The sequence below is a fragment of the Leucoraja erinacea genome, chromosome 30, assembly GCF_028641065.1.
Source record: "Leucoraja erinacea ecotype New England chromosome 30, Leri_hhj_1, whole genome shotgun sequence".
NCBI classification, from domain to species: Eukaryota; Metazoa; Chordata; class Chondrichthyes; order Rajiformes; family Rajidae; genus Leucoraja; species Leucoraja erinaceus.
Window position 1 is genome coordinate 8,022,832 of NC_073406.1, and position 25,978 is coordinate 8,048,809.

Sequence of the window (25,978 nt, forward strand, 5' to 3'; positions counted from 1 at the left end):
CTTTTGGAGATGATAACAGATCACTGAGTCTAAACATTTCCCCGAATCTCCCTCGAACACATCAAATCTCTGCCCTCTGATGACCAATCTTCTCACCTGATGCAAATAATCTCCCATTGTCATTTCAAATGCCATTGTGGAGCATTCCTTTAATCTCTGCTATTCCACAGTAATCCCAACACCACTGGACTCTCAAAATTCCTATGATGAAATAATCACTGCTGCTTTTTTTAGAACTTCTAAACTCTATTTTTTTTGGAATCCAGGCATCCTCCTGATGTCTTATCCTCTCACTGTAAAGTAGGCCCATCTGCAACTATGCAGTCTCTCAAAGCAGAACCATCTGCTTTATATATTTGCCATATCATTCATTAGGCAAATAATCTTTTGAAAACCATCTGTGAATATTATGTGAGATCCTACTTTATTTTATTTTACTTGTTTTTTTGAAAACAAGAATCACCCCAAACTCAAATGCATTTCATAAAAGGATGAACTTTAAAGGAGTATGTTTAGAAATGGAGAATAAAGTGAAGGGTTCTTTTCCAAACTTCATTGAGGTTCTCCAGCAATCAAAATAAAAAAAAACATTGGTCATATAGATAAATGTGAGGTTATCCACTTTGGTGGCAAAAACAAGGGGCAGATTATTATCTCAATGGGGTTAGGTTAGGTAAGGGGGAGGTACAGCGAGACCTGGGTGTCCTTGTACACCGGTCACTGAAAGTTGGCGTGCAGGTACAGCAGGCAGTGACGAAAGCTAATGGAATGTTGGCCTTCATAACAAGAGGATTTCAGTATAGGAGTAGAGAGGTTCTTCTGCAGTTGTATAGGGCTCTGGTAAGACCACATCTGGAGTATTGCATACAGTTTTGGTCTCCTAATTTGAGGAAGGACACCCTTGGGAATGAGGCAGGTAGGTTCACAAGATTGGTATCTGGGATGGCGTGACTGCCATATGAGGAAAGATTGAAAAGACTAGGCTTGTATTCACTGGAGTTTAGAAGGCTGAGGGGGAGGTCTCATAGAAACATATAAAATTATAAAAGAACTGGACAAGCTAGATGCAGGAAATATGTTCCCAATGTTGGGCGAATCCAGAACCAGGGGCCACAGTCTTAGAATAAAAGGGAGGCCATTTAAGACAGAGGTGAGAAAAAACTTTTTCACCCAGAGAGCTGTGAATTTGTGGAATTCCCAGCCACAGAGAGTAGTGGAGGCCAAATCACTGGATGGATTTAGATAGAGCTCTGGGAGCTAGTGGAATCAAGAGATATGGGGAGAAGGCAGGCACGCGTTATTGATTGGGGACGATCAGCCATGATCACAATGAATGGCGGTGCTGGCTCGAAGGGCTGAATGGCCTCCTCCTGCAACTATTTTCTATGTTTCTATGTTTTTCTACGTTTCAAGATACATATTAATGACCCATATTTACATAGGCTACTATCAAAATGCACAGATGCCTTTGAGCTTGGAATGTTGTCAACAGTGTGGAAGGTGGTGGCAGAAATTAGGACGAGAGAGGCAGGTGAAATGGACCTTCACTTGGTAGAATAGACTTAACGCAGCAAAAACTGGAATAGTGCACTTTGAAAGAAAGTAAAGAGCCAATGTTAACTAGAGATCGACGTACACAAGCTTTGATGATGGTAGGACACATTGAGAATTCTGTTAAAAACAGCATAAGTATCCCATAGATTTATAAATAGAAACATGACGTACCATTGCAAGGAGGGTATAATAAGGTTATTGGGCATAAAAATGAAGACCCCAGCTGCATCCTGAAACCAGGGATTAAACCTCACCACCATACCACAGGGAGCCACGTGCCAAGCTTCCCGGCTTCTGCTCATTGCTTCTCCTTCACCCTGGTTTGACCATGCACGCAAATAGTTGAAATCAAACTGGAGCTTTTAATCCCCAGTGCTTTCTGTGTCGACAAGACCAACAATCCTGTAAATCTAGGAAGGAAAGGAAACATCTTACGCTTTGCTGTTTTATTAAAACATGTTCAACGTCTGTTGCCTCCTTGGCTCTGCTCAATGCAGTTGTTCCTTTTTAATTATAGCATTGAAAGAAACCATTGCAATTGGATTTAATCAAATCTTTCAACACAGACTTTGGAAGCTGCCACTGGAAGGCAGAACTTGAAATCTAGTCTCAGTACCTCAACATTTTTTTTTTAACTATTTGGTTTAAAATTAACATTATTTATCTGTAAAATCCTTTTGCATTTGCATCAATTACCAGCACCAGTTGTCTCCCTTAAAGAAATAATAAGTTTATAGAAGAACAAGGTGCCGTAATTAGACAGCAGCAAGTCCTCGTTGACTTCAGTGTCTTTCACAGCCCAGCAAACAGATGCCAGTGACATGTGTCTTGAAATCTTGGAGACATTTATCAGGTTCTGTTGGAAGAGAGCTCAGAAATAACCCCGTAAAATCTGATTTCAGTTGGAACAAAATGAATTGAATTGGACAGTTGTTTCAATTAATCTCGTGAACATTAAGTCAAACCTCTTTCAAACAAAGCAAGTTCAAACAACAGCTGCGGTTCAGTGGGCAGCAGCCTTGCCTCGGAGTTAGAGGGTTGTCTGCTCAACCCCAGCTCCAACGGCTTATCGTGAGAAATCAGTTTTGCGGAGTGGGAAATGATCAGGCAATTTTACGCATAACAAGCTCCCACAAGGAGCAGTGACGTCTAGGTGAGATAACTGGGCTTTACAAGCTCTTCTTCAAATGGTGCAGTGGGATTATTTACATCCACCATGTGTACAGTTGAGACCTTGCTTTAATGTATCTCGTGCAAGACAGTCCAGTATTCCTGCATCACGTTACCTAGACATTGGCTGTCTCCATCACAGTAGTTTCATACAGCCAAAGACAGACACAAAAGCTGGAGTAACTCAGTTCGTTAGTCAGCATCTCTGGAGGGAAGAAATGGATGGCGTTTTGGGTCGAGACCCTACTTCAGTTCTCGACCTTTCTTCAGGTCTCCACAGGAAACGTCACCCATTCTTTCTCTTCAGAGTTGCTGCCTGTCCCGCTGAGTTACTCCAGCACTTTGTGTCTATCTGTGGTGTAAACCAGCATCTGCAGTTCCTTCCTACACAACTTCGTAAAGTCGTTGGGTTCCCACTTGAAATAAATGTATCATTGCTGTCCACTACGCTCAAGATAGCAGAGCACTTCATCTAACTCAGAAGTCAATGGTTCAAATTGTACCACATTTGTTCCAACTGAAAATCTAAACTAATGCCCCACTAATGCAATACTGCGGTAATGTCAGAGTTCACATCTTTTAGATGAGTACTGTCCAAGCACGATTCAGAAGAAGTATCTTAGCTGATACTTATCTTTCAATTATTTTCATTACAATAGATTTTTCTGTCATTATTTCATGACACTTCATGGGAACTCGCGGTGTGAAAACTAGCCACCATGTTTCCGTCATGTCTTCAGTGGCTGCTCTTGAAAATCTACTTAATTGGCTGTAAAACGCTTTTGGGGGTTTTAAAATGCACAGTATGACTGTTCTTTTTACTTTTCTTCTGATAATTAGATAAACTTCTTCTTCTTGCATATGACACAAGCGCAGCCTAAAGTTATAGGTCAACTTGTTCTATTTGATCTATTTGTTTGTGCACGCCGGGTTGATTGCATTAGTTGAAACAGGGTGGACCACGTGAAGATTGCAATCTCCCTCCCCATTAGTTAAACTGAAAAGGAAATAAGATCCTGGGACCCCACGCGTTAAAGATTGCGTATAATCTCCACATACGGCCCAAGTGATTTAGTTCAAACGTACTTGCCTCGTGTTGTCTGTGATGATTTGAAAAACAAGCCATATGAATTACAGATCCAAGATGCATATGGCGCCTGTACCTGTTGTTTTACACAGTGGAGCCCAGAATGAATTATCAAGTAGATTACTAGAGACTTCTGCTGAGTGAACCTCACCACTTCACTCACTCACTGTACAATTAGGATACCACCTACCAGTTTTCTTCATACTGACTCTTATTAACGTTCCATGATACCGTTGGATTTTAATGCAATTACTTACTATTGCAGCATGATAATGTCTGTATCTCTATAATTGCCACTGTTTTATTTGATTTTATAGCTAAAAATATCACGTAATCAATATTGACCTGCCAGTCATACGAGAAAGCCGTTCATGCCAGAAAACAGTAAATTTATGCGGATAAGCAGTTTTTTTAAAAGAGCTTTATAAAAGCCAAGTGATACAGCCTGTAACCAAGGCCCAGAAAAACATGGCGCCCACTAATGCCCAGTAACACAGCATGCCGACACACCCCACGACCAATAACAAAAAGGAACCACCAGGGCTAAAAACTGAAAAGGCACAGCCAAGCATTGTGCATCGTCACAGACCAATAGACCAGGGCAGTAGCAACTCTCATTAAGGAAAGGAAAAGGAAAGACTTCTATTTATTTTGAAGATAGACACAAAAACTCAGTTTTGGAGTAACTCAGCTGGACAGGCAGCATCTCTGGAGAGATGGAATGGGTGACGTTTCGGGTCAAGGTCCTTCTTTAGACTAGTTAGGGATAAGGGAAACGAGACATATAGACGATTATGTTGAGACATGAAGAACAACGAGTGAAAGATTTGCAAAAAAGTAATGATGATAAAGAAAACTGGCTATTGTTAGCTTCTTGTTGGGTGAAAACGAAAAACTGGTGCGATTTGGGTGGGGAAGGGATAGGGTGAGAGGGAATGCCGGGGTTACTTGAACTAAGAGAAAATATTCTCTATTTATATTAGGCTGAATGGCCTAATTCTGTTCAAATCACATGAACTTATGAAACATAGAACATAGAAACATAGAGAAATAGATGCAGGACGAGGCCATTCAGCCCTTCAAGCCAGCACTGCCATTCAATGTGTTCATGGATGATTATCTAAAATCAGTACTCCGTTCCTGCTTTTCCCCATATCCCTTGATTCCTTCAGCCCTAAGAGCTAAATCTAACTCTCTCTTGAAGATGAATGAATTAGGTGACGCTAGATACAGGAAACAATTTCCCAATGCTGGGCGAGTCCAGAACCAGGGGCCACAGCCTGAATAAATGGGAGGCCATTTAAGACTGAGGTGAGAAAAAAACGTTTTCACCCAGAGAGTTGTGAATTTGTGGAATTCCCTGCCACAGTGGGCAGTGGAGGCCAAATCACAGGATGGATTTAAGAGAGTTAGATAGAGTTCTAGGGGCTAGTGGAATCAAGGAACATGGGGAGAAGGCAGGCACGGGTTATTGATTGGGGACGACCAGCCATGTTCACAATGAATGGCGGTGCTGGCTCGAAGGGCCGAATGGCCTCCTCCTGCACCTATTTTCTATGTCTATGTTTCTATGTTTCTAATGAGAAGGCCCCCGCAACCACTAGGTTTGGACTTCAAATGCCTGTGAATTCTATAACAACAAGAAAGATCAGGGAGGTGCGGGTGAACTGCTGGTTTCAGTTCACTGCGAGCAAATGAAACAGGAATAAATATTTTGAGATTTGATTTCAATAGAGTGAGGATTAGAGAAGGTGGTATAGAGAGTCATTGGGAACAGGCATGAACAATACAGAGACTCACTGACTACTGTAAAAATAAAACTGGTGATTATTCAAGTAATCAATTGATTGCTTCATAAAGCCTTTATATTAGCCTTACATGACCTCACTGTGGTGAAGGACATCGAGAGCATGGCCACTGTTATAATTGGAAAGAATAGTGATGAAAATGCTTATGAGAGAGAGGGAGGGGGATGTGGAGAAAAAGATTACCTGCTAGAAAACAAGTGGTTTAGGAACATAATTTATTTAGATTATTCCCTCTGATTCCCTGTACAGTATTAATCTGTGTAAATCCTCTACTTTGTATCCAAACACAAGGATAAATGTTATGTATGAAAAGAGAATCGTGTGTTGAATAAAGTTGAGGTGCTGCATAAAAGGCAAAACATTGCTGAACAGCCTGCTGCTAAAAGAAAGGGAAATAATGGTTGGAATAAGCATGTGCAGAAATGGCAAGTTCAGGAGCAGTGCCGGTAACGGATCCTGACCCAGGTTAGAAACTCCCTCACCCCATCAAATATGATGGCCAGCAGTTGCCTCGGGGATTGGGGAGGGGAAGGGGGGGGGGGAGGGGACGCGAGGGGGCAGGGGGTTTTAGGGGATGTAGGTAGGATTCTCACTGAGAATAATAGCAAGGCCGAAAGTGGCCTTCCAACAGCTCTCAGCAAATAGGCAGACAGAAGAGATTATCGATTATCCATCATGGGTGATATTCAGAAGCAACCTCAAGAGCTTTCCTGACAATAAATGCTTAGAAATCACCTCAAAGAATAACCCAAAATTCACCATTTAAGACCTTCAGTGGGGATCGACATGTCATTCTCGGGATTTTGTTAGAAGCAAGCGGAGATTATGTATGTCGCCTGTGGAGCCTTCAGTGGACTATTTCCATCTCCACCCATCTTGCTACCTCCAGTTCCAGCCCCAACCACCGACCAGAGACGAGCATTGGACAGCTGTTTTCGTCAATAGTGAATGGGATCCTCTGACTCTTTCAGATCAGATTGGATGGGTCTTGTGTAGAGGTGTAGGATTTCCACCTTACCAGATGACATAACTACACCACGATATTCTCCTCGGCAGAACTGCACCCACTCTTCAAGCCACTAGGGATGTTAAATGGGACGTGGTGCAGTTTACCATCTCCAACTCAGTTTACTGTCCATTGCCGATTGTTAAACGCTGGGAAGCATGTGGCAGAAGGATTGAGATGGGGGAATTACAGGGAGTGAACTCAACGGGAAGTCAGGCACTACCACTGTGGAATTCTCTGCCACAGAAGGTAGTGGAGGCCAGTTCATTGGCTATATTTAAGAGGTAGTTAGATGTAGCCCTTGTGGCTAAAAGGCATCAGGGGGTGTGAAGTGATACTGAGTTGGATGATCAGCCATGATCATATTGAATGGCGGTGCAGGCTCGAAGGGCCGAATGGCCTATTCCTGCACCTATTGTCTATGTTTCTATGAAGGAAAAAGGGAAAGAAGGAATGGATTAAAAGAGAAATGCAGGACAAAGAATGGAAGAAAAACAGTAATCTTAGCATTTAATATTCGGTATTTTCAAACATCTCTGAACCATTCAAAACTTGAAGGAGTTAACCTCCACAATTGGCATAATGTATTGCAATTGCCTGAGCGAACACAATAACCACCAGCGTATTTCTTTATCCAGTCAGGTAATAAACAATTATTATGATCCTCAGAGAGCATTTATATTTGAAATTGAAAGACTCAACTTTCGAAGACAAAATTGCCATACAAATGCAGCAGCATTGGGAGCCGGGAAAAAAGAAAGACATTTTTATAACTTGAGGTGAGAGGAGCAAACTTTCAAGGAGATGTGCGAGGTATTTTTTTTACACTGAGTGACGATTGGGGGGGGGGGGGGCGGATACGATTGTGGCATTTAAGAAGCTTTTAGACATTTTCCTGGGCTGTGCTGCTCAGTGTTTATAAAGTAAACATTGTCGGATCTTGCCATTGAACTGTGCATCCCATTCCTCATCTCAGGCTGCAAGATCGTTAATGCACAAGTAAAATCAATGGCGCCATTTAATGTTAGGAACATCAGGTTGGGACGGACTGACACGGACTGACTGCTGCGCGGGCCCATTAACTAGGAACATCGCTGCCTTAAATGCCAAGTCTCACAGACACTCTTGAAAGATGCTGCATCTGATATGAGCTTGGTAAAACATGACCTTTTCAGCAGTGCTTGCTTAAGCAACAGAATTTTGCACAACTTCTCGATACGTGAACTTGAAAGTCATTTTTCATGCAGAATATTCACAATAATAAATCTTATTCAGCACCATTTACCTATTGTAATATCTGGATTAAATGATGCTCATTTTACACAAATCACTCCCAGCTCTATACAGTTGCCAGTATAACTGATAATTCTCTGCCTTGCTGCTATTCGGCATTCTGTAAGAATACTAAAGCTGGTGCCAGTAGAGGCAGTGGGATAGATACGTGCCGTACCCTTGTTACAGACACAGCTTCAAAATGTTGAGAAATAATCTCCTCTTCAGCTGATATAGTCTTAATCGATAATGACTTTGCCCTAATTTATGAGTCTATGATATAGGTTTATGTTTGTTACTGTGACATGCTTTGTTTTGCATGCTTTGTTTTGCATGCTGTCAGATGAACCAAATATAGATACAATCAGTTCAAATTTAAGTACAACAGATAGAGCAAAGGGATATATATTGAGTGCAGAATATAGCTCTCAGCGTTGTAGTGCATCATTTCCTGAGACAAAGTCCGATGTTCTAAATGGGATAGAGGTGAATCGAACAATACCCTAGTTTATAGAGGCAGTCTATATTGGCACACAATTGACAATCTTATTAAAAACTGACCAGGAGAAGGAAGTAACATTGAACTGTTCTACACATTGAAGACAAAATTCAAAAGTTGTGTTAAAGTGGAGAGAGCTGTGAGTGTTGGTTAGAACAGAACTTACCGACATAACCAGTGCAACCTCTGCCTGGTGGTGTTTGGATGTGGACAAGCTCAAGGAAGCTTTGCATTAACTCAGGCAGTGTTTGATGAGTCCGTGTAAAGGGAGCTTTACTCGGATTGCAATGAGACAGTTTGATGGGATATTACAGAGCAGGAGTATCTAAACTAGGATCCGTGCACCAAATGTGGCTCACAGCTACCAGCATCAAAAATTCCATTACATTGAGTCAAATCTCCTCTGTGATCTCCTGCCATTGTAGTGAGCGGAGTTTGGGGAGGAAGGGTTGGACAGGTTGACAACGGATATAAGGACTGATGGAGGACAGTTGTGAGCCGGAGAAAGGATAAAGATACAGGAGGGATTTGTGTGAAAGTCGTAGAGAGAGGATTGAGAACTGGTTGACACAGGGCATGTGTTGGAGAAAAGATCAAGCTCTGATCAGTGGGGTTGGTTTTGAAGAGACACTGAAAGCCTGGTTGCTATTGGTTATGTGTTGGAAAGAGGGTCCAGACCCAGTCGTGGGAGTACGGAGAAGTAATTGAAGGTCACAATTTTGGGAGATGGAGAAGGCATCATCGGAGAGAGGTGTTTACAGGAGAGGTGGCCATGAGAACATCAACTGTGAAAGAAATGGATGAAGATCTCTGAGGGAATGTGTCTCCAATGGAGGAAGATTTATTTATTGTCCTTCCAGCAACGGCTGGTATACGTAGTGTGACGTCACTGTGTATGTCCCAGAGGCTTCCTTGCACTGACATGTTCATCTAGCAGGAGCACTGACAACAGATTCAACCCTCTGTCTTATGCTCTAACCCAAACATGGGCCTCATCACATGAAGGTTTGGGCACCTCATGGAAGGAACAAAAGCGTGTGCAAGACCTGCCGTGGACGATTCAGCAGAAGGATTTTACATGATTCATGATCATTCTAATGCGTCACTTTCTGGTAACAGATTCTCTGGCATCCATTATACTGTCTGGACTTCGCTTTGAGATACGTCTCATTTACTTTAGCTTAATGAACCACTATGGCCTAAAAATCCATCAGGCGAGAATGAAATGCTCGGAGAAGGAGAAACAGGTGCAGCGCTCAGGCCTTGAACCTGGTGAGATGCAGGAGGAGCCTGGCTAGGACTCACCCCACAGAGCCCAGTCCCTCCACGCACTAGAGTCTCCCAACCCCTGGAGAGTGGTTACTAAGATGGCTGATCCGTGGGCGGTTGCTGCTGGGACGCAAGTCGGGGCCTGATCAACCCCGGCTGGGTCGCCTGGACGAGGGTGTCTGATGTTGTGAGACCCGAAACACCCAATGACCCCAGGTCACATCACTGAGGATGCGTTCCAGCGCATCTAGAAGATGTATATTTTTCACAGCTGAGTTTATTGTCACATGTACTGAGGTACAGTGGAAAGCTTTTGTTGCGTGCTGACTAGTTAAAGACAATACATGATTACACTCGAGCCACTCACAGTGTATACATGATAACAATCGAGCCACTCACAGTGTACAGATACACGATAAGGGGAATGACGTGAATTATGTTTAGTGCAAGTGTTATCCTGTATGAAACATGCATCCCGATTTCCATCATCGTTTCTGAAACTCCCTTCCCTGCTCCCAGTTATCCTGTCGGAGGCACACTGGTTCTGATGAAGATTCTTTGGACTGAATTTTAAGTTTGTTTCTCTTGCCGCAGAACGCTTCGTGATCTACTGAGCATTTCAAGTACTATTTGCTTTCTTGTTTATTATATTGTTTACAGTTTACTATGTTTGCATATTCTGCGTGGGAAGGAACTGCAGATGCTGGTTTACACCGAAGATAGACACAAAATGCTGGAGTAACTCAGCGGGACAGGCAGATTCTCTGGAGAGAAGGAATGGATGACGTTTTGGGTCGGATCCAGTCTGAAGAAGGGCCTCGACCCAAAACTTCACCCATTCCTTCTAGCCAGAGATGCTAAATGTCCCGCTGAGAGACTCCAGTATTTTATGTCCATCTTCGATATTTACATATTGTGTTGTGCTGCTGCAAGTAAGAATGTCATTGTTCTATCTGGGACACTCTTGACTCTTGACTCTTTTAGTTGTGGTATCCACGATCTTGTACGAAAGAAACACTCTTCACTTTCTACGTTATCCTGTGGCCACTGGGTATCCCGTGTGGGAAAACCCTCCCTCACCAATTGCGTTGCTGGCGGCAGATATGTTTCCGCACCATTTCATGGAAGCCAGCAGTGTGTGTGTGTGGCGATCACAGGCACTAATCGTCGCATGGATTCCTGTTGCTTCTAGCTGACGTTGGGTCTGCCCCCATGCATCAGTGAGCACTGGACCACTCCATCCTTCTGTCTCTGCCACAGCCGGTGGTACATAAGAATAATATCTGCCAATATCATGCCATACATCTTGGCGTGTGACAAATAGCTTTTTAATTGCTGAAAGAAGAAATCCATTAAGTCTTGTACGTGGGCGTAATAACAATGCACTGACGCGCTCCAAACAAGGTGCACATTCCACATTTGCACGGCCTATTTTTAGATTGAAGCTGATACCCAACAGGCAGCATTAATTTTCTCGGGCTGCTTGAAGTATATATGAAGGTGTCTGTTGGCAACAAATTATAGAGCGCTCAGTGTTTCATCTGAAGCAGAATTAAAGGCCCATCGACCATCCCCCACTCACCCCTTCCTCCAGCACGCAGAGACAAACAAGAGTAAACGGTCCAAATTGCAGCATAAAGTGATAAACAAAGCTTCCTGACTTAATCTTCTCCTTGTGATTCTTCTCCATTAGTTATCTCTTTATTAATATTAATAAGCTGGCTCCGTGAAATGCAGGGAAGCACGCCTGATGGCGGGAATTGATCTATTTATATAAATGTGTTCCAAATCCAGCAAAATTAGTCACGTAGAAAATTACATATTTAGCCATGAAAGGAAATGGAATCCGGAGAAGTAGTTGGTCTGTATATCCATATTATTTGTTGTCAATCTATCACTCCTGATTGGTAGAGGTTCCCCAGACTGCTTTGGGCAGTCTCCTGAGCCCCTGTCCAGGTCACCCCTTTACCCTGCATTCCGTCACCCGGCATTCCCACGAGATTCCACCTTCCACAAGGTTGGCGGGACTGTCATATGCTGAGAGAATGGAGCAGCTAGGCTTGTACACTCTGGAGTTTATAAGGATGAGAGAGGGAATCTCATTGAAGAAAGGGCTTGGACACGTAGAGGCAGGAATTGTTCCCGAAGGGCTGGGGGAGTTCCAGGACCAGGGCCCCAGGAGTTTTTTAACAAGCCATTTAGAACGAGATTGAGGAAACACTTTTTGGCCCACAGATTGAACCCACTTTGGAGCCAGAACCAGGGGCCACAGTTTGGCCACTTTTTGAAGAATAAGGAGTAAGCCAGGTTTTTAGAACGGAGACGAGGAACATCTTTGTTCCACAGAGAGATGGTGAGTCTGTGGAATTCTCTGGAGTCCTGAAATAGCAGGGGCCCCTGTGAGTTTAAGAGAGGGGTCCGGATTTTCCCGTAGGACGTCCCCCCCCACAACTTTCTTTTTTTTCTCCTAGAGTGGGTTTAGGTTCTCTGATGCGCAGCAGAGAGCTAGGTCTAAGGCGAGAGGCGATAGTGAGGGCTCTTAAAAATAGCGGAGTCAGTGGATATGGGGAGAAGGCAGGAAGGGGTACTGATTGGGGATGATCAGCCATGATCACATTGAATGGCGGTGCTAGCTCGAAGGGCTGAATGGCCTACTCCTGCACCTATTGTCTATTGTCTTCCCAAGCTGTCCACACCTCATTCCCACTTCACCTGGTTCAAATAGGTTACTGGGAGAGCAGGCAGTTGATTTAAAATATGTGTAGGAAGGAACTTCAGGTACAGGTTTACACCAAATTTAGATACAAAATGCTGGAGAAAACTGAGCGGGATAGACAGCATCTCTGGATAGAAGGAATGGGTGACATTTCGGGTCGAAACCCTTCTTCAGACCCAAACCGGGCCGAGACCCGAAACGTCATCCATTCCTTCTATCCAGCGATGCTGCCTGTCCTGTTGAGTTACTACAGCATTTTGTGTCTATCTTCGATTTCAAATATGTTCTGGACCAAATGTTTATTTTCCTTCCTCGTTGTATTTCTACAAACCAGGCTCATTCTGGGCACGGCCTTATTGGCAGCTTTGTCCTTTCATTGCTCTGCCTCAGCGGGCATTCTTCATGTAGAAGTCAAGTAAGTATCTGCAGGCCAATAAACAAGAGAGTTTCTCAATGGCTGGGAAGGCGATCAAATAAATAGTTCTGTCCTGGATAGCATTAAGCTTCTTGAGTATTGTTGAGACGATACCCAATATAATAAGGGCTGCGACATAGAAATTATCCTGTACCTGCCTTCTCTCCATACCCCCTGATCCCTTTAGCCACAAGGGCCACATCTAACACCCTCTTAAATATAGCCAATGAACTGGCCTCAACTACCTTCTGTGGCAGAGAATTCCACAGATTCACCACTCTCTGTGTGAAAAATGTTTTTCTCATCTCGGTCCTAAAAGATTTCCCTCTTATCTTTAAACTGTGGCCCATTGTTCTGGACTTCCCCAACAACAGGAACAATCTTCCTGCATCTAGCCTGTCCAACCCCTTAAAAATGTTGTACGTTTCTATAAGATCCCCCGTCAATCTTCTAAATTCTAGCGAGTACAACCGAGTCTATCCAGTCTTTCTTCATATGAAAGTCCTGACATTCCAGGAATCAGTCTGGTGAACCTTCTCTGTACTCCCTCTATGGCAAGAATGTCTTTCCTCAGATTAGGAGACCAAAACTGTACACAATACTCCAGGTGTGGTCTTACCAAGACCCTGTACAACTGCAGTAGAACCTCCCTGCTCCTATACTCAAATCCTTTTGCTATGAATGCTAACATACCATTGGCTTTCTTCACTGCCTTGGAATTGAATCTTACTGATGGTGCAGCGGTTTTAAGGAGTCAGGGGGATGATCCTGTTCTCATGGGGTCGGCAACCTCTAGTTTTCCTGCAGCAGAGTGGAAAAATAGATCATATCGTTCGGATTCTGGGTCAAGGTGACCCGTATTATAATCTAGTGTATTCAACTTGGAGTCCATATTGCCTCTTAGCCTGGAGATGAGAGAATGCAATATTGATAGACCCATGTTTAGGATGTTTGTTTGAAATTGCTTTAATACTACAACTGATGAGGTCATTTCTTTCAAATAAATAAGTAATGACAAATGAATTCAAGATCACATTTGGATATTTTGAATGGGAAATTGTCAGTCCATTCAACCAAGCTTTACTTCAGCTCACTTTGCTGACTGTAGAGCAAAAGGAACAGGGGATAGAAACATAGAAACATAGAAAATAGGTGCAGGAGTAGGCCATTCGGCCCTTCGAACCTGCACCGCCATTCAATACGATCATGGCTGATCATCTTACTCAGTATCCTGTACCTGCCTTCTCTCCATACCCTCTGATCCCCCAGGCCACAAGGGCCATGTCTAACTCCCTCTTAAATATAGCCAATGAGCTGGCCTCAACTACCTTCTGTGGCAGGGAATTCCACAGGTTTACCACTCTCTGTGTGAAAAATAAAATTCTCATCTCGGTCCTAAAAGACTTCCCCCTTATCCTTAAACCCAATATCGGGAACAATCTTCTTGCATCTAGCCTGTCCAACCTCCCAAGTATTTTGTATGTTTCTATAAGATCCCCCCCACTCAATCTTTGATGAGGTTGCAGAGGAATGCAGGTACATCGTTCCTTGAAATTGGCGTCACAGGTAGATAGGGTGGTCACGAAGGCTTTTCGTACTCATCGGCATTCACCAGTCAGGATAATGAGTGTAGAAGTTGGTAATCTAAAATGCTGGAGAAACTCAGCGGGTGCAGCAGCATCTATGGAGCGAAGGAAATAGGCAACGTTTCGGGACGAAACGTTGCCTATTTCCTTCGCTCCATAGATGCTGCTGCACCCGCTGAGTTTCTCCAGCATTTTTGTCTACCTTCGATTTTCCAGGCTAGGCCCAGGAGCAACCCAACCAGGACATCTTCTGCCCTACCATCTCCCCTACGCACAGGGTGTCCAAAGATGAGGATGGTGGGTGAAAAATGCAGCCAGAAGGCAAGGAGCAGCCCCTTTAGGTATTCAAACAGTGGCTGCAGCCTCACGCACTCCATGTACACGTGGTACACAGACTCTCTGAAGCATCTTGGTAGAGTTTCCAAGCAAATGCAAGTTGGTGTTGTCAAGAGCACCCTGAGTGCTGACGGCAGCCTCTATCTAATTAGCTGTATTTGCTGATTGGGAAGTTAATGGTCCTGTGGAGTTTCAAGATCAAAAGTTACGGTTACAACTTGGGAGAACTCACAACCCTTGTCCACAATGCTTTGCATCATTAATGACCAATGAGCCGCCTGAACTGGCATCAAGCTCCCGACTAAAAGATGCCAATAAAGCAACATCGGTTTCACACAGAACATAGAAACATAGAAATTAGGTGCAGGAGTAGGCCATTCGGCCCTTCGAGCCTGCACCGCCATTCAATATGATCATGGCTGATCATCCAACTCAGTATCCCGTACCTGCCTTCTCTCCATACCCTCTGATCCCCTTGGCCACAAGGGCCACATCTAACTCCCTCTTAAATATAGCCAATGAACTGGCCTCAACTACCCTCTGTGGCAGAGAGTTCCAGAGATTCACCACTCTCTGTGTGAAAAAAGTTTTCCTCATCTCGGTTTTAAAGGATTTCCCCCTTATCCTTAAGCTGTGACCCCTTGTCCTGGACTTCCCCAACATCGGGAACAATCTTCCTGCATCTAGCCTGTCCAACCCCTTAAGAATTTTGTAAGTTTCTATAAGATCCCCTCTCAATCTCCTAAATTCTAGAGAGTATAAACCAAGTCTATCCAGTCTTTCTTCATAAGACAGTCCTGACATCCCAGGAATCAGTCTGGTGAACCTTCTCTGCACTCCCTCTATGGCAATAATGTCCTTCCTCAGATTTGGAGACCAAAACTGCACGCAATACTCCAGGTGTGGTCTCACCAAGACCCTGTACAACTGCAAACATTGACACAAAAAGCTGGAGTAACTCAGCTGGTCAGACAGCATCTCTGGAGAGAAGGAATTGGTGACGTTTCGGGTCGAGACCCTTCTTCGGACAGGTGAACATTATATGAGACCACTTAAACAATGCATAATATCCCTTTGCGTCTACCTGTACCAAATGAATCCTTAATCCTACAATCAAACCTCCGTATGTTCTGATGAATGGCATTCGCCTTTGACTATATGACCTCTGCAAAAAATAGACTATCTTCAGATCCGCTCCACCGTGAGTTTCTGTTCAAGAACCTGAAGTCTCTGGACTGCTGCTTAACATTGATGGTCGATTATCAGCATTGTATCCACAGCAGCAGTGAGTAATCCATGTAGGCACACATTGTTCAGGCTGGCATTCAGTGAGTAGGAACAGATGTTTCATCATACTATTTGACCTTCCACACATTTCTTTGCATTTCGTACGAGTTGTTCCCTTGGAGGCGGCCTTGGTTCGTATTGTAGGGGCCGAATAAGCAGAGGATAAGAATCGCAAGATAGTAATCAACTTCACATTGGGGTCTTGTGCAGTCATTGCCAGAGTAACGGAGCAGTTATGAGTCTGATTATTTCACAACTATGTAATTAGCTGTATAATGAGGCTCTCATTTTTAAGGGGAACGTATCACACAATTTCTAGCTGAGATAAAGGGTAGTTTGAGCATTTCCGTATGACGTTATCAAACGCTCTAGACAAGGTATGATGGGATATGCAGCAATGCCAGTAACTAGCATACATACCATTGCACCATTAAATATGTTATTTGCCTTAAATGTAAATGCCAGTGTCTTGAGATTTCTTTGCCACAAAGCCACATCAAATGATACAAAAGAATGGTGAGTAGGGAGGACATGAAGGAACAAATGTGTACTGCCATCCAGGGCCCCTAAGAGCCAACCATTTGTACTCTCAGTTGCTGCGTTTAGCTTTCGCCCTTCTACTCTAACAGCCTGAAGAAACTTCTCCAAAAATATCATCTGTATATTTCCTCCACAGGTGTTGCCTGACCCGCTGAGTTCCTCCAACACTTTGTGCTTTGCTCAAGATTCCAACATCTGCAGTTCCTTTTTCTCTCCATTTGTCTGCTATCTGTGATCACTGGGTAACATAGAAAATGGGTGCCGGAGTAGGCCATTCGGCCCTTCAGGCCAGCACGGCCTAGCAGAGCGTCAGCTGTTAAGCTGACTTGAGTGTCTGAAGAAGGGTCTCGACCCGCAACGTCATCCATTCCTTCTCTCCGGAGATGCTGCCAGCCTCGTTGAGTTCCTCCAGCATTTTGTGTCTACCTCCGGTGTAAACCAGCATCTGCAGTTCCTTCCTACCCATTCAGTGTGGTACTGTCAGAGACTGCCCAATCTAGTTTTATTGTTTCTGTGTAACTATCGCCATTGTGCGGCTCCACGTGTCTTTTTGACCTGAGGGATACACAATCCGCTGCCAGCATTAAATGCACCAATATTTTAGGTCAACTAATAAAAATAAGTGAAATCCAATTTCTTTATCATCTACCTCCTTTGCCCTCCACTGGACTTCACACTGTGAACCTTCACACCTCCTTTAAGCCCCTGTCCCACTTAAGCGATTTTTTAGGCAACTGCAGGCGACTAGGCTGCCGCCACATGGTTGCCGGGGTGTCACCTGTATGGTCGTGTGAGTATTCTCCTAACTCGCCCAAAGAATTGTAGCGTTTTGCTGGTTGCCGCTGGATTTTGAAATGTTCAAAACTTTTCAGCGACAGTTGGCTTGACGCCAATGAGCGTAGCTTGACTTCTCCTGACGTAGGCGCTGTCGTAGGTTCTCGCCGGGATGCTGACTTCGGTGAATTCCATTGGCGACTACCTACGTCAACCAACGTCAAACCACGACAGGTACCGGCGACTGGATTGTCTTAAGTTGTCTTCAGTTGTCACCGTCAGGGACGTGTCTTGTCACGGGTGGGCGTAGGTTGTCGTAGGTTTAGTCGTAAGGGGACGACCTAATGGGTCGCCGGTTGTCGGTAGTCTGCCGTAACTTGAGGTCGACTAGTTGGTAGGTTGTTGTAGACATTTACGTAGGCATTGTCGTGGGAGGGGTCCAGTCACCGTTTTTTCAGCGACCTGCTACAACTATGACAGTTGCGGCAGTCGCCGAAAAAATCGCCTAAGTGGGACAGGCCCGTTAGTCTTCCCCTGTAATAGGCTGTTAAATCACAAGCTTGACATTCACAAATTAGCACTTCATTATTTATGTCCTATATTTTCCTGTACTCCATTACCTGCTGAGCAGGCCCTGACCCTTCACCTTGCTGTGAGAATGAAAATAATGAGTTCTTTTTTTTGGCTTCCTGTGTATTTTTATTATTCTTTCTTTCTGGTCCATTTGCTTTAGGAAGCAGCCCACTTCCTCTTTTACCCATTTCAGGGGCACAGTTGGTCCACAGCCCAGGAGTTAAAATAGCTTGGACCTCAAATTGATCCTATTAGATACGATGCTGTTTGTCCACTTGAAACAGTCTCCCACTCAAGATCCCTACCTGATTCTTTTTTACACCATCTTTTGAATTGGTATTCTCCTTGGTTTTGACTTTTTGTACTATTATTGATTGTTTTTTACATGTACGCATGTGTGTGTGTGTGTGTATATATGTATATATATATATGTATGTATATATGTGTGTGTATGCATATGCGGTGTGTATATAAATTTATATGTGTGTGTGTGTATATGTGTGTGTATATATGTATGTAAGTATATGGGAGTCTGAAGACGGGCCTCAACCCAAAATATCACTCATTCCTTCTCTCCAGAATTACTGCCTGTCCCACTGAGTTACTCCAGTTTTTTGTGTCTATCTATATGTGTGTAGATGTATATACACACAGGCTGTACTTTTGTTTCTCGTTTATTATATTGTTTACAGTGTACTGTGTTTCCATATTCTGCTGTGCTGCTGCAAGTAAGAATTTAATTGTTCTATCTGGGACATATAACAATAATGGACTCTGGACACTCTGACGACACTCGCGATAGACACTTCCTTCTGTGGGAGGCTGTGAGTGAGTGCATGTTTGTGCCTGAGCCTGTTTTGGTGAGATACCACCACAATCCAGCCTGGCAGTTACATTGCTTGCACAGTGGTGATGATAATCTGGAGAAAGATACTAAAACAGCAAACAACTCCAGTTGGAAATTCCTTGTCCTCCTGCTTCGCTTTTTTTTCCCAGCATTTTCTTCAGAACCTTGTTCTGCGTCACGCATCGCTGCCAGCTGAGGCTCAGAAAGTGATTTAACGTGGGGCTGTGCCAGCAAGCTGTTAATCCAGGCAGTCTGTCTGCATAACACCAGGAACACTCTAATAAACTCCAAATGAGAGAGTGATAAAAACTTACAGCACAGGAGGAGGTCATTTGGCCCGTCAAACTGTGCCAATTCTTTGGAAGAGCAGTTGTGCTTTAGTACCCCTCAACCCAGCCTAGTTTTTCTTGTACCACTGAAGCTCCCCATCCTCAAGAACCTGTCTGACTCCCTTTCCAAATGACTTATCAAAGTAGCTCCACTCTCCTTTCGGACCGAGTTCAGTTTAGTTTATTGGCAGGTGTACCGGGGTGCAGTGGAAAGCGTTTGTTGATTGCGGTCCAGTCATCAGAAAGGCAACACATGATTACACTCGAGCCATTTACAGTGTATAGATGCATGAAAAGGGAATGACATTGAGTTGAAGAAGAACGTGGTTAAAGTAAGAGATGTTGCCGTAGGAGAAGAGATTTAAAGAGTGCAGAGCAATTGTATCATGTGATTGTAGATCTGTTTCTGTGGCTAGCACGCACGCAAACAGTCGCCGGGGTTGGGCGCCATCTTGGAAGCCATTACAGATCCTCGTGGCTCTCCGAGTGAAAAACAAAATGTCAGATCCCATTGTCTTCTTCTTTACGTGTCCATCTTGTAACAAATGTTGACCTCGCTGTCGTCGTCCGTCCTGAAAAGGACGCAAGCTTCCGGCGACAACCAGTGGAAGCCATCACTTGTTGCAGTAGATGATGGTGGTAGCAGAATTAGCTCAGGATACACCCAGTTTCCAGCCCCGCAATGTGGACGTTTCTGCTATGGGGCCATTTAACTGTGATTTGAAGTCTTTGATCTCTGGTCAATGACACTCGAGCCGGAAGATATATTTATTTTCTCTGTATCTAATCCTCTCATGTAGGCAAACTTTTAACTCCTCAGTTTGAAACATTTCAAACCTCTCCTCACAGCTTCATAAGTGTTGTTCCTCATCCATAATTCATCTTCCCCCGAGAGGTGCTGGCCACAAGTCCACAGCACAGCAAAGGAGCCCTGCAGTCATTAATAAAGCTCCAGAATGATCTTTCTGCGTTTTTCAACCCAAGTAATAGTTTCCATTTTGTTTAAAACGTGTCTAATGTGTTGTGTTAATGATCAGAGGCTCCATTTTTTTCTAAAAGTCCTATTCTTTGTTCTGTTGATACAATCTTTTCAAAGGCGCTTGCTTATGTACCCCGCAGGATATACTGCCATTGTTCTGTTCTGTTTATTTACCTTAAACGGCCTGTCCCACTTCCGGGACCTTTCCGGCAACTGCCAGCACCTGTCATAGGTTGCCGAACATTTTCAACATGTTGAAAAATCAGCGGCGACCAGAAAGACGCTACAACTCTTTGGAGACCTTTGCCTCCGTCTACGCTGAGGCCTAGCGGAGCTGGCGACCTCGGGACTCTGGGAGCAGCTGACAGGACTCGTCCTGGGCTCGCTCCCGGCCCAGCCCGGGATGGAACGGTGCTCCCATGAGGGCGGCATGGTGAGGGGCTGGAGTGGCCCAGCCCGAGGGAGGAACGGTACTCACGTGAGGGCGATCCGGTCCGGGGGCTGGGACGGTGCTCCGGTGGCTGGGACGACGTTCTGGCGGCGGTGTCCAGAGTCCTGGGTTCAGCCGCGGGCCGGCGGCTGCGTGTGCTGGACTGGAGGTGCGGCGGCTTCGACCACCCCGGGCCGCAGTGTTTGAACCGGCCCGTTCACGGGGTTCGGTGAGCTGCGGGACTGTTTGTACCATCGCCCGGTGGGGAATTGCCTCAGCGCAGAGGGAGAAGAGGGAAGAGACTGCAGCCCTAAGATTTTTTTGCCTCCACCACAGTGAGGAGGTGTTTGGAGGACTCACTGTGGTGGATGTTAATTTGTGTTTATTGTTGTTTATTATTGTATCATTGTATCTATGACTGCAGGCACGAAATTTCGTTCAGACCGTAAGGTCTGAACGACAATAAAGGAAATTCAATTCAATTCAATTCACCTCTCACGACCTGTATGGTCGCATAAGTGGGACAGGCCCTTTAAGGAATTCCAGAGTATTCCAGCTGTGGGAACAAATGAGTTCCATTTGGAGATTTTGAAATTATGTTTTTTTTTAATTTCACTTGAGCGAGAAAGAGAAGAAACTGAGGAGCAGATGAATTGTCGGCCATGATCTATAAACAAAATCAAGATATAAGTGAAAGATGAAAGGATAACCAGCAGACCTAGGCTTCATGTTGTATTGTTCTATATAAGAGTTTGTAAAGAGCCAACACAGATATGGGAGAAAGACACAAAATACTGGAGTAACTCAACGGGACAGGCAGCATCTCTGGATAGAAGGAATGGGTGACGTTTCAGGCGAAACCGTTCTTCAGAATTTGTTTTTTGTTTATTATATTTTTTGCAGTGTGCTATGCTTACATATTCTGTTGTGCTGCTGCAAGTAAAAATTTCATTGTTCCATCTGGGACATCAGAAGAAGGGTTTTGACCCGAAATATCACCCATGGCTTCTCTCCAGAGATGCTGCCTGTCCTGCTGAGTTATATTCAGTGTAAACCAGTATCTACCGTTCAAGAAGGAACTGCAGATGTTGGAAAATCGAAGGTACACAAAAATGCTGGAGAAACTCAGTGGGTGCAGCAGCATCTATGGAGCGAAGGGAATAGGCCACGGATCGAGGCTTCGTAGACTACGGTGCTTGCTCCAATTTTCAACAAGATCTTTTACCCCATCACTGTTTACCTGCACGTACCCCATAGCTAAGAGTTGAGAAAAGTTTTATGTCAGAGCTTCATTTTCTACAGACTGAGTTCGAGTAACCTGTGAAAAAAACAGTAATTCAACTGAGTAATGTGTCCAATCCTGAATAACACCCAACTCATTTGGCACAGAGTGGCAGACTTGTGTCGGATAAGATCTACTTTATTGCAGAAGAGAGTGAAAGTTTACTTCGGAATTTTTCAGGGTTTTTAACTTTTCCATTTAGACCAGATTGTTTTCTTAGCTTTAATTTGCATTCACCCACTCTAAAGAATTCACAGTTCATACAAAGAAATATAAATGCTCCAAGCGGTGGAGGGAATAGGACTCCATTCAGTACCACCTTGCGTAGATTGGATGGTTTTAGAAACATAGAAACATAGAAATTATGTGCAGGAGTAGGCCATTTGGCCCTTCGAGCCTGCACCGCCATTCAATATGATCATGGCTGATCATCCAACTCAGTATCCCGTCTTCTGCTCCCTGAATGCATCCTTGTGAAATAAAGAACTTGGATTTACTGTCTGCATTTACCAACTGACCACATTTGCCTCATATATACTAGGACAGTACTAGGGAGGGCAACAGCCAATAACAAATCCAATGTCATAGAGTGATGCTGCGGAAACAGGCCCTTCGGCCCAACTTGCCCACACTGGCCAACATGTCCCAGCTACACTAGTCCCACCTGCCTGACTTTGGTCCATATCCCTTCAAACCTGTCCTAGCCATGTACCTGTCTAACTGTTTCTTAAATGTTAGGATAGTCCCAGCCTCAACTGCCTCCTCTGGCAGCATGTTCCATACACCCACCACGCTTTGTGTGAAAAAATTACCCCTCGGATTCGTATTAGATCTCTTCACCTTCACCTTAAACCTATGTCCTCTGGTCCTCGATTCCCCTATTCTGGGCAAGAGACCCTGTGAATCTACCCAATCTATTCCTCTCATGATGGCTTATTCGTTCCCTAAGATCCATGGGTCCCTGAATAATGTGGGTGAGATAGCAGAAGTCTGCAGGTCTGCATGTGTGTCCGAATGCCAGTTATAATCAACTTGATGCCCACGACATTCCCTTGGCTCAGCAAAGAAGCACATTGCCATGCTCGGAACTCTGTGCCAGTAATATCACTGCCATATGGGATGGATAGCAAAACCCTTCCCAAAAATTCCAAATTTTCACATTAAATAGCTACTGCCCAGAGTCTGTGTGAAGATTTCTATGTTGTGATTCTTACCAATACATGAATCCTCCTTGACGAGTGAACTAATTTCTTTGAATCTCTAGTTTAGTTTAGTTTAGTTTAGTTTAGAGATACAGCGCGGAAACAGGCCCTTCAGCCTACCTTGTCCGCGCCGACCAGCACACACTAAGGACCATTTACAATTTTACCAAGCCAATTAACCTACAAACCTGTACGTCTTTGGAGTGTGGGAGGAAACCGGAGCTCCTGGGGAAACCCCACGCAGATCACAGTGAGAACGTACATACTCTGTACAGACAAGCACCTGCAGCCAGGATCAAACCTGGGTCTCCTGCGCTGCAAGGCAGTAACTCTGCCGCTGCGCCTCTGTGCCACCGCAGTGCGGCAGTCCTGCCCCTAGTCTGGCTGCTGGTCCAGCAAGTCCTGGCTGAAGAATGACTTTTTCTCAGAGTTCATGGATTTTAAAGACCGATGCCCATTATCAAATTTTTATTGCAGCTCTTTCTTTGTTCCTAAAAGATCATTTACTCTTTTACATTTGCTTGGCCTGAGATTAAAAGGAAATATAATAATGAAGAGATAGTGAGCACTTGGCCTTGCCATCAGACGGATGATTTCTAATTTTATTGTCAATTGTGCAGATGTGACTTGAACCCAGAAACATATTTGCTGCATCGATTAGTGAACTGCTCGTTAACATAAAATCACACTTGTTTTGCAGCAGCATCAATTCTTAGAGACATAGTCATACAGCGTGGAAACAGGCCCTACGGCCCAACTTGCCCACACCGGCCAACATGTCCCAGTTACACTAGCCCCACCTGCCTGCATTTGGCCCACATCCCTCCAAACCTGTCCTATCCATCTACCTGTCTAACTGTTTCTTAAATGTTACGATAGTCCCAGCCGCAACTTCCTCCCCTGGCAGCTTGTTCCCAACCCCCACCACCCTCAGTGTGAAAAAGTTATCCCTCAGATTCCTATTAAATCTTTTCCCCTTCACCTGAAGCCTCTGTCCTCTGGTACTCGATTCACCTACTCTGGGCAAGAGACTCTATGCATCTACCTGATCTATTCCTCTCATGATTTTGTTCGCCTCTATAAGATCACCCCTCATCCAAGGAATGAGCTGTGCTGAAGATGTTTAAGAAAGAACTGTAGACACTGGAAAAATCAAAGGTAGACAGAAAATGCTGGAGAAACTCAGCGGGTGAGGCAGCTTCTATGGAGGCATCTGTGGAGAGGGAGGACATCCTTGTGATTGAGGCAGTGCAGCGTAGGTTCACGAGATTGATCCCTGGGATGGCAGGACTGCCATATGAGGAAAGATTGAAAAGACTAGGCTTGTATTCACTGGAGTTTAGAAGGATGAGGGGGAATCTTATAGAAACATAAAATGATAAAAGGACTGGACAAGCTAGATGCAGGAAAAATGGTCCCAATGTTGGGCAAGTCTAGAACCAGGGGCCACAGTCTTAGAATAAAGGGGAGGCCATTTAAGACAGAGGTGAGAAAAAAACTCTTTCACCCAGAGAGTTGTGAATTTGTGGTATTCCCTGCCACAGAGGGCAGTGGAGGCCAAGTCTCTGGTAGATAGAGCTCTAGGGGCTAGTGGAATCAAGGGATATGGGAGAAGGCAGGCACGGGTTATTGATTGGGGACGATCAGCCATGATCACAATGAATGGCGGTGCTGGCTCGAAGGGCCGAATGGCCTCCTCCTGCACCTATTTTCTATGTTTCCATGTTTCTATGAGAGAAGGAATAGGCGACGTTTCGTGTCGAGACCCTTCTTCAGACTGACCCCTCCTGCCCTCCAAGGAATAGAGTCCCAGTATACTCAACCTCTCCCTATAGCTCAAACCCTCGAGACTAGGCAACATCCTTGTGAATCTTCTCTGTACCCTTTCCAGCTTGACAACATCTTTCCTATAACATTGGTGCGCAGAACTGAACACAATACTCTAAATGCAGCCTGGCCAATATCGGCATGCATGCTGACTATCTACATGCACCTCCTCTCACCCGACCTCGTCTCAACCTGTCAGTCCCCCCAAGTGAAGATTGCATCCCCCGAACAGGCCACTGCCCCCCAAAAAATACAATTACTCCTCTATACAAATTTACACTCCTCAGCCCATGTGCCTGGTCTCTTCCCATATCCTTATTCAAGACAGTTTCTCAAGGGGAGGCAGGGGAAAGGTTATTGTATAATATAATTGGCTACATCAATCTCAGGTTAGAACAATATTTGGAAACATAGAAACATAGAAAATAGGTGCAGGAGTAGGCCATTCGGCCCTTCGAGCCTGCACCGCCATTCAATATGATCATGGCTGATCATCCAACTCAGTATCCTGTACCTGACTTCTCTCCATACCCCTTGATCCCTTTAGCCACAAGGGCCACATCTAACTCCCTCTTAAATATAGCCGATGAACTGGCCTCACCTACCTTCTGTGGCCGAGAGTTCCAGAGATTCACCCTCTCTGTGTGAAAAATGTTTTTCTCATCTCGGTCCTAAAGGAATTCCCCTTTAGCCTTAAACTGTGACCCCTTGTCCTGGACTTCCCCAACATCGGGAACAATCATCCTGCATCTAGCCTGTCCAACCCCTTAAGAATTTTGTAAGTTTCTATAAGATCCCCCCTCAATCTTCTAAACTCTAGCGAGTACAAGCCGAGTCTATCCAGTCTTTCTTCATATGAAAGTCCTGACATCCCAGGAATCAGTCTGGTACTGATTTAAAATACTTGCATTTGTAAACCCCTCCCACCAGCTCTGGACGGCCTGTAAAATACTTCATGTCAATGTTTAATACAGGCCTTGCCAATTTATAAGCTCTCACACAAAGCAGTACAAAAATCATCCTGTGAGGCGACCTTGAAAACTATGTTGCTGGCGGCAGAAGTATTGGAACTCTTCTTTCAAGCAGTGTTGTGTTTTCTTTTACAATAACTCAATCAGAGTGTGTAATCTAGTCATCCACAGCATAATGGACAAACCCTCTGCTGTACACCCAACACCAAGAGAAATGCA

General features: G+C 44.4%; 1 protein-coding gene across 6 annotated transcripts in view; it reads left to right on the forward strand.

The window, feature by feature from the left end:
- camta1a (calmodulin binding transcription activator 1a) overlaps window positions 1–25,978 on the forward strand; it is an 810,948-nt gene that overhangs the window by 593,902 nt on the left and 191,068 nt on the right. The gene's annotated exons all lie outside the window — the stretch shown is intronic.